Source organism: Mustela putorius, unplaced genomic scaffold (genome assembly GCF_011764305.1).
Source record: "Mustela putorius furo isolate JIRA1106 unplaced genomic scaffold, ASM1176430v1.1 tig00003972_pilon_pilon_pilon, whole genome shotgun sequence".
Classification (NCBI taxonomy): Eukaryota; Metazoa; Chordata; class Mammalia; order Carnivora; family Mustelidae; genus Mustela; species Mustela putorius.
Genome location: NW_025422115.1, coordinates 10,376,186 through 10,393,127, shown reverse-complemented (window position 1 = coordinate 10,393,127; position 16,942 = coordinate 10,376,186).

The following is a 16,942-nucleotide window of genomic DNA, read 5'->3' as shown; positions in this document are numbered from 1 at the left end:
TTTTGGCCATTCTAACTGGTGTAAGGTGATCTCTCAATGTGGTTTTCATTTGAATCTTCCTGAGGGTTATTGATGATGAACATTTTTTCATGTGTCTGATAGCCATTTGTATGTCTTCATTGGAGAAGTATCTGTTCAAATCTTCTGCCCATTTTTTGATATGATTATCTGTTTTGTGTGTGTTGAGTTTGAGGAGTTATACAGAATAAATGCTAAACTTGTTTGGAGAGGGCTGCACTGTCAACGAGCCACCAGTCTTTATTAAAATACCCTGTGGCTATCTGAGACTTATATTAACAAAGAGTCAATATAATCTAGAATGTTATTATGAGATCCAGAATTTTATGATAGGGTGATTAGATGACACTTTGGAGAATAGAGAAGGGAGTAAATACTGCAGACTCAAGGGAACGAAGTAATATTTGTAATAAGTGTTGGATTATGGTAGATTCCTCTGTTGTATTCAATTGTTCCTTCCCCACCTCATTGCAAAACGGATATACTCTGTCTCATAGAAATTGCACTTGGCCACAGCACTGTCTTGGGAATATTATTTGAGATGATGAGTACCACATCCTACTAGATAGTTCATCCACCTAAGAATGTGTGATTACCTTTATTTTTACTAGATAAATGTGATGTGTATTTAGTATGCGTTACAGAAGATATGTAAAGGAAAACTGTAGTTGGCCACTACTGATATGTACATGAGCAATATATAAATGTTTTTTATTTTAAGTTCAGTGAAATTTGATAGAACTTTGATATTGCAGTATAATATAATGAAAGCCGACTAATAAAAGTGCTTTATACTTCATTGTTTTGGCTTTGTTTTCAGGAACAAAATCTCAGAAAAAGGGACCTTAGCACCTCATTTTGTCATACAGCTCAAGTTTCAGACATCTAGATCTTTCTGCAAATCTGCAAGTCATAGAGGTTTTTTGATTTGTTTTATTCTTAAGGGAAAAAAAGGGTGGTGAGAAATCCTGTGTAATTTGCTCTATGTGAGGGGTGGCCTTGCATAATATATCTGAACTACAGGGGTCTGAGGAAGGAACGTGTGTGTGTTGGGGTCTGGCAGGATATGTGTTCTGAACTAGGTGAGAAGGCACAGAGAAAAAAAAAATGTGTAACCATTTTAGGAGAATGGTTACCTATTATAGATAAATTAAATAAGTGAATTTTTAAGGGTATTAGAAACCAGGATTTCACTCTCAGAGAACAGACTTTCACACATTCCAAACTTTCCAAGGACACTGTCCTTGAATATTTTTCTCACCTTGTTGGGGCTCCCACACCCTGTATTGGACCACCACAACTACTTCCAAAGTCTCTCTCCCCCATACCATACATGGGATGCCTTCCCTATCACAATATTCCTCACACTTTTCCATGCATCAAGGAGAAGATTTAGGTACATGGGATCACCCAGCCATGCCCATAGTTAGTGAGTTCTGGAAAGAACCCTGTTCTCCCTCTAAGTTCTCCAAGCTTAAATATATCCAAGTTACAGAAGATATGTAAAAGAATTCATAGGCAAATTCTACCAAACAGTTAAACAAAACTTGATACCTTTGCTGTACAGAAGCTTTTAATCTTGATGAAGTATGTCCCAAAATTTCACTTTTACTTTTGTTTGCTTTGGAGACATGTCTTAAAAGAAGTTGTTGTGGCTGATGTTGAAGAGGTTACCGCCTATGCTCTCTTCTAGGATTTTGATAGATTCCTCCCTCATGTTAGGATCTATTATCCATTTCGAGTTTATCTTCGTGTATGGTGTAAGAGATGGTCGAGTTTCATTCTTCTATATATAGCTGTCCAATTTTCCCAGCAACATTTATAGAAGAGACTGTATTTTTTCCACTGTATATTTTTCCTGCTTTGTTGAAGATTATATGACCATAGAGTTGTGGGTTCATATCTGGACTCTCTACTCTGTTCCGCTGGTCTATGTGTCTGTTTTTGTGCCAGTACCATGATGTCTTGGTGAACACAGCTTTGTAGTAAAGCTTGAAATCAGTAAACAAAATAAAGAGGCAACCAAGGGAATGGGAGAAGATATCTGCACACTACAGAAAAAGGGTTGATATCCAAGATCTATGAAGAATTCCTCAAACTCAACACTCAAAAAACAGTTATGTCAAAAAATGGGCAGAAGTGATGAACAGACACTTCTCCAAAGAAAACATATAAACGGCTAACAGACATATGAAAAATGTTCATTATCATTAGCCATGAGGGAAATTAAAATCAAAACCACACTGAATTGGAAGGGGAGGTGAATCATGAGAGACTATGGACTCTGTAAAACAATCTGAGTGGTTTGAAGTGGTGAGGAGGTGGGAGGTTGAGGTACCAGGTGGTGGGTATTATAGAGGGCACGGATTGTATGGAGCACTGGGTGTGGTAAAAAAATAATGAATACTGTTTTTCTGAAAATAAATAAATTAATTAAAAAAAAACAAAACACTGAAGGGTTTCAGTGGGTTAAGCCTCTGCCTTCAGCTCAGGTCATGATCTCAGGGTCCTGGGATCGAACCCCACATTGGGCTCTCCTCTCAGCAGGGATCCCACCTCCCCCCCTCTCTCTGCCTGCCTCTCTGCCTACTTGTGATCTCTCTCTCTCTCTTCCAAATAAATAAATTTTAAGAAAACCACACTGAGATACCACCCTACACTAGTTAGAATGGCCACAATTAACAAGAAAGTAAACAACAAATGTTGGAGAGGATGTGGAGAAGGGTAAACCCTCTTAAACTATTGGTGGGAATTCAAGTTGGTGCTGGCACTTTGGAAAACAGTGTGGAGATTCCTCAAAAGATTAAAAATAGAGCTACCCTTTGACCCTGCCATTGCACTACTGGGTATTTACCCCAAAGATACAGATGCAGTGAAAAGAAGGGCCATCTGTACTCCAATGTTCATAGCACCAATGGCCACAATCACCAAACTGTGGGAAGAACCAAGATGCCCTTCAACAGACTAATGGATAAAGAAAATTTGGTTCATATATACAATGGGGTACTTATTCGGCCATCAGAAAGGATGAATACCTAACTATTGTATCATCATGGACAGCACTGGAGGAGATTATGCTGAGTGAAATAAGTCAAGCAGAGATAGTCAATTATCATATGGTTTCACTTACTTGTGGAGCATAAGAAATAACATGAAGGGCATTAGGAGAAGGAAAGGAAAACTGAATTGGACAAAATCAGAGGGGAATGAAGCATGAGTTACTGTGGACTCTGAGAAACAAACTGATGGTTTTGGAATGGAGGTGGGATGGGTGAACCTGGTGGTGGGTATTATGGAGGGCATGTATTGCATGGAGCACTGGGTGTGGTGCATAAAAAACAAATTTTGGAACACTGAAAAAATATAATAAAATTAAAAAAAAAGAAATTATTGTCATAAAAATTGTTTAATAAATATTTTCCTAGTTCAGTGTCATGAAGATGTTCTCCACATCTTCATTATGTCAAGAAGTTTGCTTTTATTTTATCTTTCACTCTTAGGACCCTAACACATCTGGATTTATTATATATGGTGTGACCTGGAGTGGGCAGATACATTTTTTATGTGTATATTGATGTATATTGAAAGACTTTAGTACTTCACTTCTGTTCTCTTGCCAGACAGTTGCTTAAAATTAGATGCAGAAATAAGGATTAAAGTAAATTCAAACCCTTTCCTCCAGGAACTCCATCAGATTCTCAAAATGAGTATTTCTGAAAGAGCCACACTCAGCCCTGATGGGAGTGGAGGGGAGGAATGCAACCATTGTGAAACACACCCAAATCCCTCTCCATAGGATAGCCACTTTCCAGAGGGAAAGACTTCATTCGAACACAAAAAAAACCCTACCCACGCTAGGATCAGGGAACTATTCTCCTCTCCAGCCCCCTCAAGTCTTTCTGTCTCACCTAAGAGAAAAAGAAAACAAAATGAACACTGTATCAAAACAGGACCAGCAGAAATAGATTTAAAATGCCATAACCAACAAAGGGAGTACAAATTAGGTCACAAAGTTGAGGGAAGATTTACTACTAGAAGAGGGATATAAACATTTTGTGAAGGCCACAGCTCTGAAACACAAGCAAACCAAAAGCTTGATATTTACTCAAGATCATAGAATATTCACCCTCTTTCAGACCTTATGACCACAACAAGGCAGTCCCAATATAATGAAGTGGATTACAGCTGAAACAGCTGCAAGATACAAATGTTCTAAGTAGTAAGACAGAGGGAATTCCCAGAGCTAAAAAAGGAGACAAAAACAAAGTCATGAAGGAATTTGAAGCTTCTGGTACCTATAGTTACAACAAACATTAAACAAAACACAACTTATGGCCAAATTAACACAAAACCTCAAACGACAGTCCTTGTTATCTCATTTTCTAATAGATGATATAACATGTCTAGTTTTCAAAACAAAAATCCATGCTATAAGGAGAAAAAACACAGGCTGCATAAATAATTTAATTATCTGAACCAGACTCAGAAATGACACAGATGTTGAAATTACCAGACAAGGAATTTAAAACAGCTATCCTTAATACAGTAAGCGTTCTAACAGAAACATAAAGGATGTGCAAGAAGAGGAGGCCAATGTAAGCAAAGACATGAAAATTCTAAGAAAGGAATCAAAAGAAAATACTGGATATAGCAAAAACAGTAACATATACGAAGAATGTCTTTGACAGGCTTTTGACACCCCTGAGGAAAGAATCAGTGAACTCAAATGTAAGTTAATAGACACCTTCCAACTGAAATGCAAAATGAAAAAAGAATGAACAACAACAGAAAACAGAACATTCAGAAAATGTTTGACATTAGCAAAGGACATAATAATATGTACAGAAAAAATTTAAAACACCACAAAAAATCTACCAGAATTTAAAAAAAAATGAATTCCATATAGTTACAGGTTACAAAATCAATATACAGAGAGAGCTGCATTTCCATACACTAATAACAGAGTAGCAGAAACAAATTAAGAAAATAATCCTATTAATAGTTGCATTAAAAAGAATAAAATATCTAGAAATAATTTAACCAAGGAGGTGTACTCTGAGAACTGTAAGACATTGACATAAGAAATGGAGATGACACAAATAAGTGGAAAGGTTTGAACTGAAAGAATATTAATTCTTTCAATTCAGATTCAAACCTTTCCGCTTATTGAAAGAATATTAATTCTTTCAATTGAAAGCCTTGAAAGAATTATATTGTTAAAATGTGTATACTACCCAATGCAATCACCAGATTCAGTTCAATCCCTATGAAAACACCAGTAGTAGTTTTCACAGAACTTGGTCAAATAATCCTAAAATTTGTATGGATCCCCAAAAGACCCTGAACAACCAAAGAAATCTTGAGAAAGGACAAAGTTTAAAGTATTCTGATTCCAGATTTCAAGATATATCATAAAACTATAGCAATCAAAACACTATAGCGCCAGCAAAAATAAACATAGCTCAATGGAACAGATGAGAGCCCAGAAATACATCCCCATTTTTATGGTCAATTCCTCTCCAACAGGTAAGACTATATAATGGGGAAAAACAGAGTCTTCAATAAATGGGTGTTGGGCAGCCAAAGAATGAAACAGCACCACTCTTTTACAACATTACAAAAATAAACTGAAAAGGTTAAAAACATGTCAGGCCTTAAACCATAATAGCCCTAAAAGAAAATATGGTACTAATCTATTGGATATCAGCCTTAGCAATATTTTTCTGGATGTGTCTACAGTCTTGGGAAACAAAAACAAAATAAACAATTGGTACTATATCAAAATAAAAATACGTTGCACACTATCAACAAAAAAAAAAAAAAACAATCTACTGAATGGGAAATGGTATTTGCAAGTGATATATCTGACAAGGGGTTAATATCTAAACTATATATAAAACTCAGATCTATAAAGAATTATCAAATTCAACACCCAAAAAACAAATAATCCAGTCAAGATATGGGCAGAAGACATGAATACACACTTCTGCAAAGAAGGCATACAAATGGCCAACAGACACATGAAAAATGTTCCACATCACTTGCCATCAGGGAAATACAAATCAAACCCTCAATGAGATACCAGACCACACCAGTCAGAATGGCTAGAATTAACAAGATAAGAAATAAAAAATGAGGATGTGGAGAAAGGGGACCCCTCTTACGCTATTGGTGGGAATGCAAGTTGGTACAACCACTTGGGAAAACAGTAGGAGGTTCCTCAAAAAGTTAAAAATAGAGCTACCCTATGACTCAGCAATTGCACTACTAGGTATTTATCCCAAAGATACAAATGCAGTGATCTGAAGGGGCACATGTACCACAATGTTTATAGCAGCAATGTCCACAAAAGCCAAACTGTGGAAGAAGCTGAGATGCCCATCTACAGATGAATGGGTAAAGAAGATGTGATAAGTGTGTGTGTGTGTGTGTGTGTGTATTGGTGTATGTATATGTATCTATATATAACAAGCCATCAGAAAGGATGATGAATACTTACCATTTACGTCAACATGAATGGAACTGAAGGGTATTGTACTGAGTGAAATAAGCCAATCATAAAAGGAAAATTATCATATGATTTCACTCATATGTAGAATTTAAGAAATAGGGCAGAAGATCATAGGGTAACAGTGGGAAAACTGAGTGGGAAGCCATCACAAATGGATTGCAGAAGGAGACAAACCATGAGGGACTTAACTATAGGAAACAACCTGAGGAGGTTGCTGGAGGTGGGGGGTAGGGTAATTGGGCAATGGGGATCAAGGAAGGCACATGATATGATGAACACTAGGTGTTATACACAATTAATGAATTACCGAACATTACATCTGAAACTAATGATGCACTATATGTTGGCTAACTGAATCTAAATTAAAAATAAATAAATATGATGAAAATATACATGAACCCATTTAAATCAACATTAAAAAACAAATAACCCTTGTCTTGTTCCTGATCTCAACGGGAAGGCTGCAAGCTTTTTCCCATTGAGGATAATATTTGCTGTGGGTCTTTCATAGATAGATTTGATGAGGTTCAGGAATGTTCCTCTATCCCTATACTTTGAAGCGTTTTAATCAGGAACAGAGGCTGGATTTTGTCAAATGCTTTTTCTGCATCAATTGAGGGGACCATGTGGTTCTTCTCATATTAATTTGTTCTATCACATTGATTGACCTGTGAATGTTAACCATCCTTGTAGCCCAGGGATGAATCCCACCTGATCATGGTAGATAATCTTTTTAATGTGCTGTTGGATCCTGTTGGCTAGGATCTTGTTGAGAATCTTAGCATCCATATTTATCAGTGATATTGGTCTGAAATTCTCCTTTTTGGTAGGGTCTTTGCATGGTTTGGGGATCAGGGTAATGCTGGCTTCAGAAGTTTTCCTTCTGCTTCAACTTTTTGAAACAGCTTCAGGAGAATAGGTGTTATGCCCACTTTCACCACTCTTGTTCAACATAGTAATAGAAGTCCTAGCAACAGCAATAAGACAACAAAGAGAAATAAAAGGTATCCAAATTGGCAATGAAGAAGTCAAACTCTCTCTATTCGCAGACAACATGATTCTTTATATGGAAAACCCAAAAGACTCCACCCCCAAAATACTAGAACTCATACAGCAATTCAGCAATGTGGGAGAATACAAAGTCAATGTGCAGAAGTCAGTGGCTTTCTTATACCAGTAATGAAAATACAGAAAGGGAAATTAGAGATTCGATTCCATTTACTATAGCACCAAGAACCATAAGATACCTGGGAATAAACCTAACCAAAGAGGTAAAGGATCTGTACTCGAGGAACTACAGAACACTCATGAAAGAAATTGAAGAAGACACAAAAAGATGGAAGACCATTCCATGCTCTTGGATCAGAATAATAAACATTGTTAAAATGTCTATACTGCCTAGAGCAATCTATACTTTTAATGCTATTCTGATCAAAATTCCACCGGTATTCTTCAAAGAGCTGTAGCAAATAATCCAAAAATGTGTATGGAATCAGAAGAGACCCCGAATCGGTAAGGAAATGTTGAAAAACAAAAATAAAACAGGGGGCATCACGTTACCTGATTTCAAGCTTTATTACAAAGCCATGATCACCAAGACAGCATGGTACTGGCATAAAAACAGACACATAGATCAGTGGAACAGAGCAGAGAGCCCAGATATGGACCCTCAACTCTATGGGCAAATAATCTTTGACAAAACAGGAAAAAATATACAGTGGAAAAAAGACAGTCTCTTCAATAAATGGTGCTGGGAAAGCTGGACAGCTATATGTAGAAGACTGAAACTTGACCATTCTCTTACACCGTACACAAAGATAAACTCAAAATGGATAAAACACCTCAACGTGAGACAGGAATCCATCAGAATCCTAGAGGAGAACATAGGCAGTAATCTCTTTGATATCACCACAGCAACTTCTTTCAAGATATGTCTCCAAAGGCAAAGGAAACAAAAGCGAAAATAAACTTCTGGGACTTCATCAAAATCAAAAGCTTCTGCCCAGCAAAGGAAACAGTCAACAAAACAAAGAGGCAACCCACGGAATGGGAGAAGATAGTTGCAAATGACAGTACAGACAAAAGGTTGATATCCAGGATTTATAATGAACTCCTCAAACTCAACACACACAAAACAGGCAAACATATCAAAAAATGGGCAGAAGATATGAGCAGGCACTTCTCCAATAAAGACATACAAATGGCTATCAGACACATGAAAAAATGTTCATCATCACTAGCCGTCAAGGAGATTCAAATGAAAACCACATTGAGATACCACCTTAAACCAGTTAGAATGGTCAAAATTAGCAAGACAGGAAACAACATGTGTTGGAGAGGATGTGGAGAAAGGGGAACTCTCTTCCACTGTTGGTGGGAATGCAAGTTGGTGCAGCCTCTTTGGAGAACAGTGTGGAGATTCCTCAAGAAATTAAAAATAGAACTTCCCTACGACCCTGCAATTGCACTCCTGGGTATTTACTCCAAAGATACAGATGTCATGAAAAGAAGGGCCATCTGTACCCCCAATGTTTATAACAGCAATGGCCATGGTCGCCAAACTATGGAAAGAACCAAGATGCCCTTCAACGGATGAATGGATAAGGAAGATGTGGTCCATATACACTATGGAGTATTATGCCTCCATCAGAAAGGATGAATACCTAACTTTTGTAGTAACATGGACAGGACTGGAAGAGATTATGCTGAGTGAAATAAGTCAAGCAGAGAGTCAATTATCATATGGTTTCAGTTATTTGTGGAGCATAACAAATAGTATGGAGGACAAGGGGAGTTAGAGAGGAGAAGGGATTTGGGGGAAATTGGAAGGGGAGGGGAGGGGAACCATGAGAGACTATGGACTCTGAAAAACAATCTGAGGGTTTTGAAGGGGCGGGGGTGGGAGGCTGGGGTACCAGGTACCAGGTGGTGGGTATTATAGGGGGCATGGATTGCATGGAGCACTGGGTGTGGTGAAAAAATAATGATACTGTTTTTCTGAAAATAAATAAATAAATTTAATTAAAAAAATAACCAAATAACCCATTTTTTTCTTTCACAATTTTATCTAAATGCAATGTATCTCAAGTATAATGTAGTATTAATTCAAGGAGTAGAATATAGTGATTGGTCAGTTGCATACAACACCCAGTGCTCATTACCCCAGCCCTCCTTATTGCCCATCACCCAATTGTCCCATCCCCCCTGACCACATCCCTTCCAGTAAATCTCATTTTCTTCCCTGTATTTAAGAGTCTCTTATGACTTGCTTCCCTCTGTGTCTTTATCTTATTTTACTTTTCCTTGCCTTACCCTATGTTCACCTGTTTTATTTCTTAAATTCCACATACAAGTGAAATTGTAAGGTAGTTGTCTTTCTCTGACTGACTTATTTCCCTTAGCATGATACCCTCTAGTTCAATCCATGTCATTGCGAATGACAAAGTTTCATTCTTTTTGATAGTGGAATGATATTACATTGTATATTTATACTGCATCTGCTTTATCAATTCATCAGTAGATAGCCAACAAATAATCTAATTTAAAAGATGAACAGGGGCCCTGACTAGATATTTTCCCAAAGAAGACAAGTGTATGTTGAACAAACACATGAGAAGATGCTCAATATTATTAATCATAAGGAAAACACAAATAAAACCCACAATGAGGGCGCCTGGGTGGCTCAGTTGGTTGGACGACTGCCTTCGGCTCAGGTCATGATCCTGGAGTTCCAGGATCGAGTCCCACATCAGGCTCCCAGCTCCATGGGAAGTCTGCTTCTCCCTCTGACCTTCTCCTCACTCATGTTCTCTTTCACTGTCTCTCTTTCAAATAAATAAATAAAATCTTAAAAAAAAAAAAACCCACAATGATATATTACTTGAACCAGTCAGAATGGCTATTAAAAAAAAATAACAAAGAGATAAAAAGAGAAGGAAAGAAAGAGGGAAAGAAAGAAGGAAAGGAAGAAGGAAAGAAAGAAAGAAAAAGGGAAGAATGCACAAATGTTCATAAGGATGTGGGAAAAAAAAACCAACCTCTTGTGCATTGTTATTTAAAATATAAATTGGTTCAGCCACAGTGGAAAAAATATGTAGGTACTACAAAAAAATTAAGTATAGAAATGTCATACTAATCAATACTTTCACTTCTGGGTAGTTACCCAAAGAAAATGAAAACAATTTGGAAAGATATATACACCCCCATGTTTATTGCAGTATTATTTACAATTTCCAGGATATGGAATAAATCTAAGTGTTTATTGATAGATGACTGGGTAAAGAAGATGTGACATTGGGGCACCTGGGTGGCTCAGTGGGTTAAAGCCTCTGCCTTTGGCTCAGGTCATGATCCCAGGGTCCTGAGATTGAGTCCCTCGTTGGGCTCTCTGCGTGGCGGGGAACCTGCTTCCGCCTCTCTCTGTCTGCCTCTCAGCCTACTTGTGATCTGTCAAATAAATAAATAAATAAAATCTTTAAAAGAAGATGTGACATACATGTACAATGAAATATTAGTCATAAAAACGAAATATTCCCATTGTGACAAGATGGATAAACCTAGAGATTATTATGCTAAGTGAAATAACTTAGACTAAGATAGACAAATACTATATGGTTCCACCTATATGAGGAATTAAAAAACAAAAGCAAAGAAAAAAAAATAACTTAAACAGAAAATATGGGCAGTTTCCAGAAGGAAGTGGCAGGGACGATAGGTGAAATAGATGAAGGGAATTGAGAGGTACAAACTTTTAGTTATAAAATAAATAATAAATCACAGGTTTAAAAAGTATAGCATAAGGAATATAGTCAATAATATTGTATGACTGTATGGTGACAGAAGGTAACACATACTGTGATGGACATTTTGTAACATCCATGATTATCAAATCGCTATGTATGTCAATGATACTCTAATTTTTGAAGTATGGCTAAAATAATTAAATATATATAATAAAATTTAAAAACTATGTGACAATATGGAAAGGTATAACCTACTCATAACTGGAATATCAGAATGATAAGAAAGAGAATAATATGTATTTCAGGGTGCCTGGGTGGCTCAGTGGGCTAAAGCCTCTGCCTTCAGCTCAGGTCATGATCCCAGGGTCCTGGGATCTAGCCCCACATCGGGCTCTCTGCTCCACGGAGAGCCTGCTTCCTCCTCTCTCTCTGTCTGCCTCTCCGGCTACTTGTGATCTCTGTCAAGTAAATAAATAAAGTCTTTAAAAAAAAAAAAAGCCTCTGCCTTCAGCTCAGATCATGATCCCGGGCCCTGGGATTGAGCCCCGCACGGGGCTCTCTTCTCAGCAGGGAGCCTGCTTCCCTCTCTGCCTGCCTGCCACTCTGCCTACCTGTCATCTCTGTCAAATAAATAAATAAAATATTTTTTAAAAAGGAAAGAATAATACGTATTTGAAGTAAAAACGAAACCAACCAAACAACAACAATTAAAAAACAAACAAACAAACTTACCTAAAAAGAACAAGGATAGGGATTACAGTAATAACAACCAACCATTTGTTTGCTTGCTTGTTTGAAAATCTCTGGCTAGGGTAACTAATAAAAAAGAGAAAATATATAAGTGAACAATATCACAGATGAAAGAGAGAAAATTACTACTGATTCCGTGGCTGTTAAAAAGATAATAAAGTCATACAATAATGAATTCTAGGGGCACCAGGTGATTCAGTGGGTTGAGCGTCGGACTTGGGCTCATATTATGATCCCAGGGTCCTGGGATTGAGCGCCCCACCGGCCTCTCTTCTCAGCAGGGAGCCTGCTTCCCATCTCTCTCTGCTTGCCTCTCTGCCTACTTGTGATCTGCCTACTTGTGATAATAAATAAAATGTTTAGAAAAAAAAAAAAGAATTGTATGCCCCCAAGTTTGATGACTTAGATGAAATGGGTTAATTACTTGAAAGGCACAACTATGAAAAGTTCATCTAGGATAGATAACTTGAGTAGTCTTATATCTATTAATAAAATAACTTGATAATTAAAATATCTCCAAAAAGAAAACATTAGGACTAGACAGTTTTTGTAATGATTCTAACATTTAAGAAAGAAATAATACCAAAGTTTTACAATAACCTCCCCAAAATAGAACCAGTGGGAGCACTTCCCAGATCCTTTTGTTTGGCCAGTATTTTACTAATACCAAAACCAGAAAAATACACTGTGAGAATTGAAAACTAAAGATGATATATCTCCCATGAACATAGATGCAAATATCCTTAACAAAATATTAAGTAGTGTATAAAGAAGAATATATAGCATGACCAAGGCAGGATATGGAATAAATCTAAAAAAATATAAAGAATAATATAGAATATAAAGAATATATAGAATATAAAGAAGAATATATAGCATGATCAAGGTAAGACTGGTTTCATACTTATAAATCAATCAATGTAATTCATCATATTAACAGACTGAATAAGAAAATTACAATCATATCAATAGAAGCATAAAAAGTATTTGACAAGAGCACCCAGTGGTTGAGTCAGTTAAGTGTCTGCCTTCAGCTCAGGGCATGAACCCAGAGTCCTGGGATCAAGTCCTGCATCAGGGCTCCCCGCTCAGTGGGAAGCCTGCTTCTCCCATTCACATTCCCCCTGCTTGTGTTCCTTCTCTCACTGTTTCTCTTGTCAAATAAATAAATAAAATCTAAAAAGAAGTATTTGACAAAATTCAATACTTATTCATAATAAAAACTCAAAAGAAAACTAGGACTAGAAGAAATTTTCTATTAATGGGTATATATAAAAAACTATGCATCTAAAATCTAAATCTAACATATAATGGTGAAGGATTGAATGCTTTCTCCTTATAATCAGGAGCAAAGTCAGTATGTCTCTCTTACCAATCTTTTTCAGCACTATCCTGGCTGTCTTAGCTAGTGTAATAAGACAAAAAGAAATAAAAGGCATACATATAAAAAAAGAATAAATAGAGATATTTTTTATTCACAGATGATATAATTGGGTAGAAATTCTCAAAGAATTTACAAGAAAGCTTCTAGTACTAATAAGTAACATAAACGGCTGCAGGATACACTGCTTTCCTGTAAATCAAAAATTAACTATTGGAACTTGAAATTTGAAAAATAAATTTACAATAACACCGAAAAATGAAGTACAAATATGTACAGGATTTTTATCCATAAGATTAATGAAAGAAATCAAGTAAAATCTAGGTAAATGGAGAGGAATTCACTAGTGATAGCTTGAAATACTTATTATTGCTAAAATGTGAATTCTTCCCATCCTGAGATATATACTCACTGGAATCCTGATCAAAACCCCAAAGAGTCATTTTGTAGATATCAATAAACTGATTACAAAATGCTTAGGAAAACACAAAGGACCTAGAATAGCTAACACAAAACTGAAGAAAAACAAAGTGGGAGGACTCACACTGCTGGATTCAAAACTTAATATTAACCTCCAGTAATCAAGACAGTATGGTACTGGCCAAAGAAATGAATTAAAAAAAACAATAAACAAACAAACCAAAATAAACACAACCAAAAAAGTAAAAACAATAACAAAAATAGATGAATATAACAGAATAGAGAGCCCAGGAAAAGACCCATGCAAATATAGTCTACTTAGGTTTGTCACAAAGGAAACCCAATGGACAAAGAATAGTTTTTCAACAAATAGTGCTAGAACAATTGAAGATCCATATGTTAAAAAATAAACCTAGACGAAAATCTTATACCAAGCAAAAATAAATTCAAAATTGAACATAGACCTATTGCAAAACTATACAAATTATAACATAATACAGCGAAGAAAAGCTAGGTGACTTAGGGTTTGGTGATGAGTTTTAAATATGACATCAAAAGCATGTTTCATGAAATAAAAATTTGATAAATTGGACTTTATTAAAATTTAAAACCACTTCCCCCCCCCCAAAAAAAACCAACTTGTTAAGACAATGACAAGTCAATCCTCATACTGGCTGAAAATCTGCAAAATACATATTAAATAAAGTACTTATATACAAAATATGCAGAGATCACTTAAAATTCAACAAAAATAAATCTAAATAAAAATAGGCAAAAGATTAAACAGAGGTCTCATCCAAAAGATATGCAGATAGAATATAAGAACATAAAATAATGCTCAGCATCATCTGTCATTCAAGAATTACAAATTAAAATAGCAATGAGATACAATTACATCTATTCAAAAGGCTAAATTCCAAACAACTGACAAAACCATTTGTGGGTGAAGATTCAAAGCACAGGATCACTCATTTATTGTTGACATGAAAGCAGAAGGGCACAGACACTTTGAAAGATAGTCTGGCAGTGTCTCACAAAGCTAGCCATAGTATTCCTATACAGTGAACACACCTATATATTTGACCAGTTGATTTGAAAACTGACATCCATAGAAATCAAGCACATTTTTTAAAAAGATTTCATTTATTGATTTGACAGTCAGAGATCACAAGTAGGCAGAGAAGCAGGCAGAGAGAGAGAGAAGCAGGCTCCCTGCTGAGCAGAGAGCCTGATGTGGGGTTTTATCCTAGGACCTTCAGATCATGACCTAAGCCAAAGGCAGAGACTTTAACCCATTGAGTCACCCAGGTGACCTGCACATTATTTTTACTTAAAAATTTTACATAAACTTTTCTCATAATCAGTAAAAACTGAAAGCAATCGAGATGGTCACTCAATAGGTGAATGACTAAACAAGCTGTGGTATATCCTTGTAATGGAATATTATTCTGTGATTAAAAAGAAATGGGGTATCAAGTTCTGCAAAAACATAGAGGAACCTTAAGTGCACATCACCAAGTGAAAGAATCCACTCAGAAAGGACTGCCTATTTCATAATTGCGTTTATATAACATTTTGGAAAAGGCAAAACTATAGAGAGGTAAACAGATCTGTGGTGCCAGGGGATAGGGGAAGTGTACCATTGAATAGATGAAATACAGGGGATTATTTTTTAGGGCAGTGGAACTATTCTGTATGACACTGCAATAGTGAATATATAACACTTTGCATTTTTTTTTCTTAAAGATTTTATTTATTTATTTGACAGAGAGAGATCACAAGTAGGCAGAGAGGCAAGCAGAGAGAGACAGAGGAGAAAGCACGCTCCCTGCCTGAGCAGAGACCCTGATGTGGGGCTCCAACCCAGGACCCTGGGATCATGACCTGAGCCCAAAGCAGAGAGAGGCCTTACCCACTGGGCCACCCAGGCGCCCAACACTTTGCATTTACAAAACCCCATAGAACTGTACCACACAACCTTCTCAAAACCCCACTTTCACAGTCCAAAGCAATAGGCTCAAGAAAGACATTGTCCCTATGATCATTTTTTTAAAGATTTTATTTATTTACTTGACAGATCACAAGAAGGCAGAGAGGCAGGCGGGGCCGGGGTCAGGGTGGGGAAAGAAGGCTCCCTGCTGGGCAGATAGCTCTGATGTGGGGCTCAGGGCTTAATCACAAATCCCTAAGATCATGACCTGAGCCGAAGGCAGAGGCTTAACCCACTGAGCCACCCAGGTGCCCCTGCTCATTTTTTTTTTTTTTTTTTTTTTTAAAGATTTTATTTATTTATTTGACAGAGAGAGATCACAAGTAGGCAGAGAGACAGGCAGAGAGAGAGAGGAGGAGGAAGCGGGCTTCCTGCTGAGCAGAGAGCCCGATGCGGGACTCGATCCCAGGACCCTGAGATCATGACCTGAGCCGAAGGCAGCGGCTTAACCCACTGAGCCACCCAGGCGCCCCTCATTTTTTGATTTAAGGAAAATTACTCCTCAGATGCAGACTAATGCATACTCTTAAGCCGGCACACTCTCTACCCTCTTGTAGAATTACCATCATCTTTATCTCAAAGAGAAACTTGCACAGACTCCTCTGAAAGAGGCCCAGTGTAAACGTTCATATATCTGAAAGTGCTCAGTGCCCTATTCCTGCCCTCAGGCTGACAGAGCTACCAGGAATAAGGGGGTTAACAGAGGAGGGATGTCAACAGGAAACAAAGCTCACATTTATCCTCACCCTCTCATACTTTCAGTTACATTTTGTGAAATATCAGTTGTTTCGTTATTCGGTATCATAATCCCAAGTTGATGAGTTCTGTAAAATTTTGAACTTATTTCACGTCTAAATTGGAGATGCACAAACTCATTCCAAATCTCAGGCCACTAGTTAAGTGAATACGACAGCGATCACAAGAACTGCGCAATTCTGAAGTGTTTACATCTGGAGCGGTAAGTGCGAAATGGTTTATTAATAATCATGACGCCAATAAGAGGGAAAGAGAAGAGAGAGAGAGAGCAGGGAGATGACGACAAACGAACAGCTTCCTCCCCTCTCCTGTGCAAACAGCCCCAACCAAGAGCTCATTGCTGGCGCAAGAGCCTACCAGTCTCTTGACTGCAA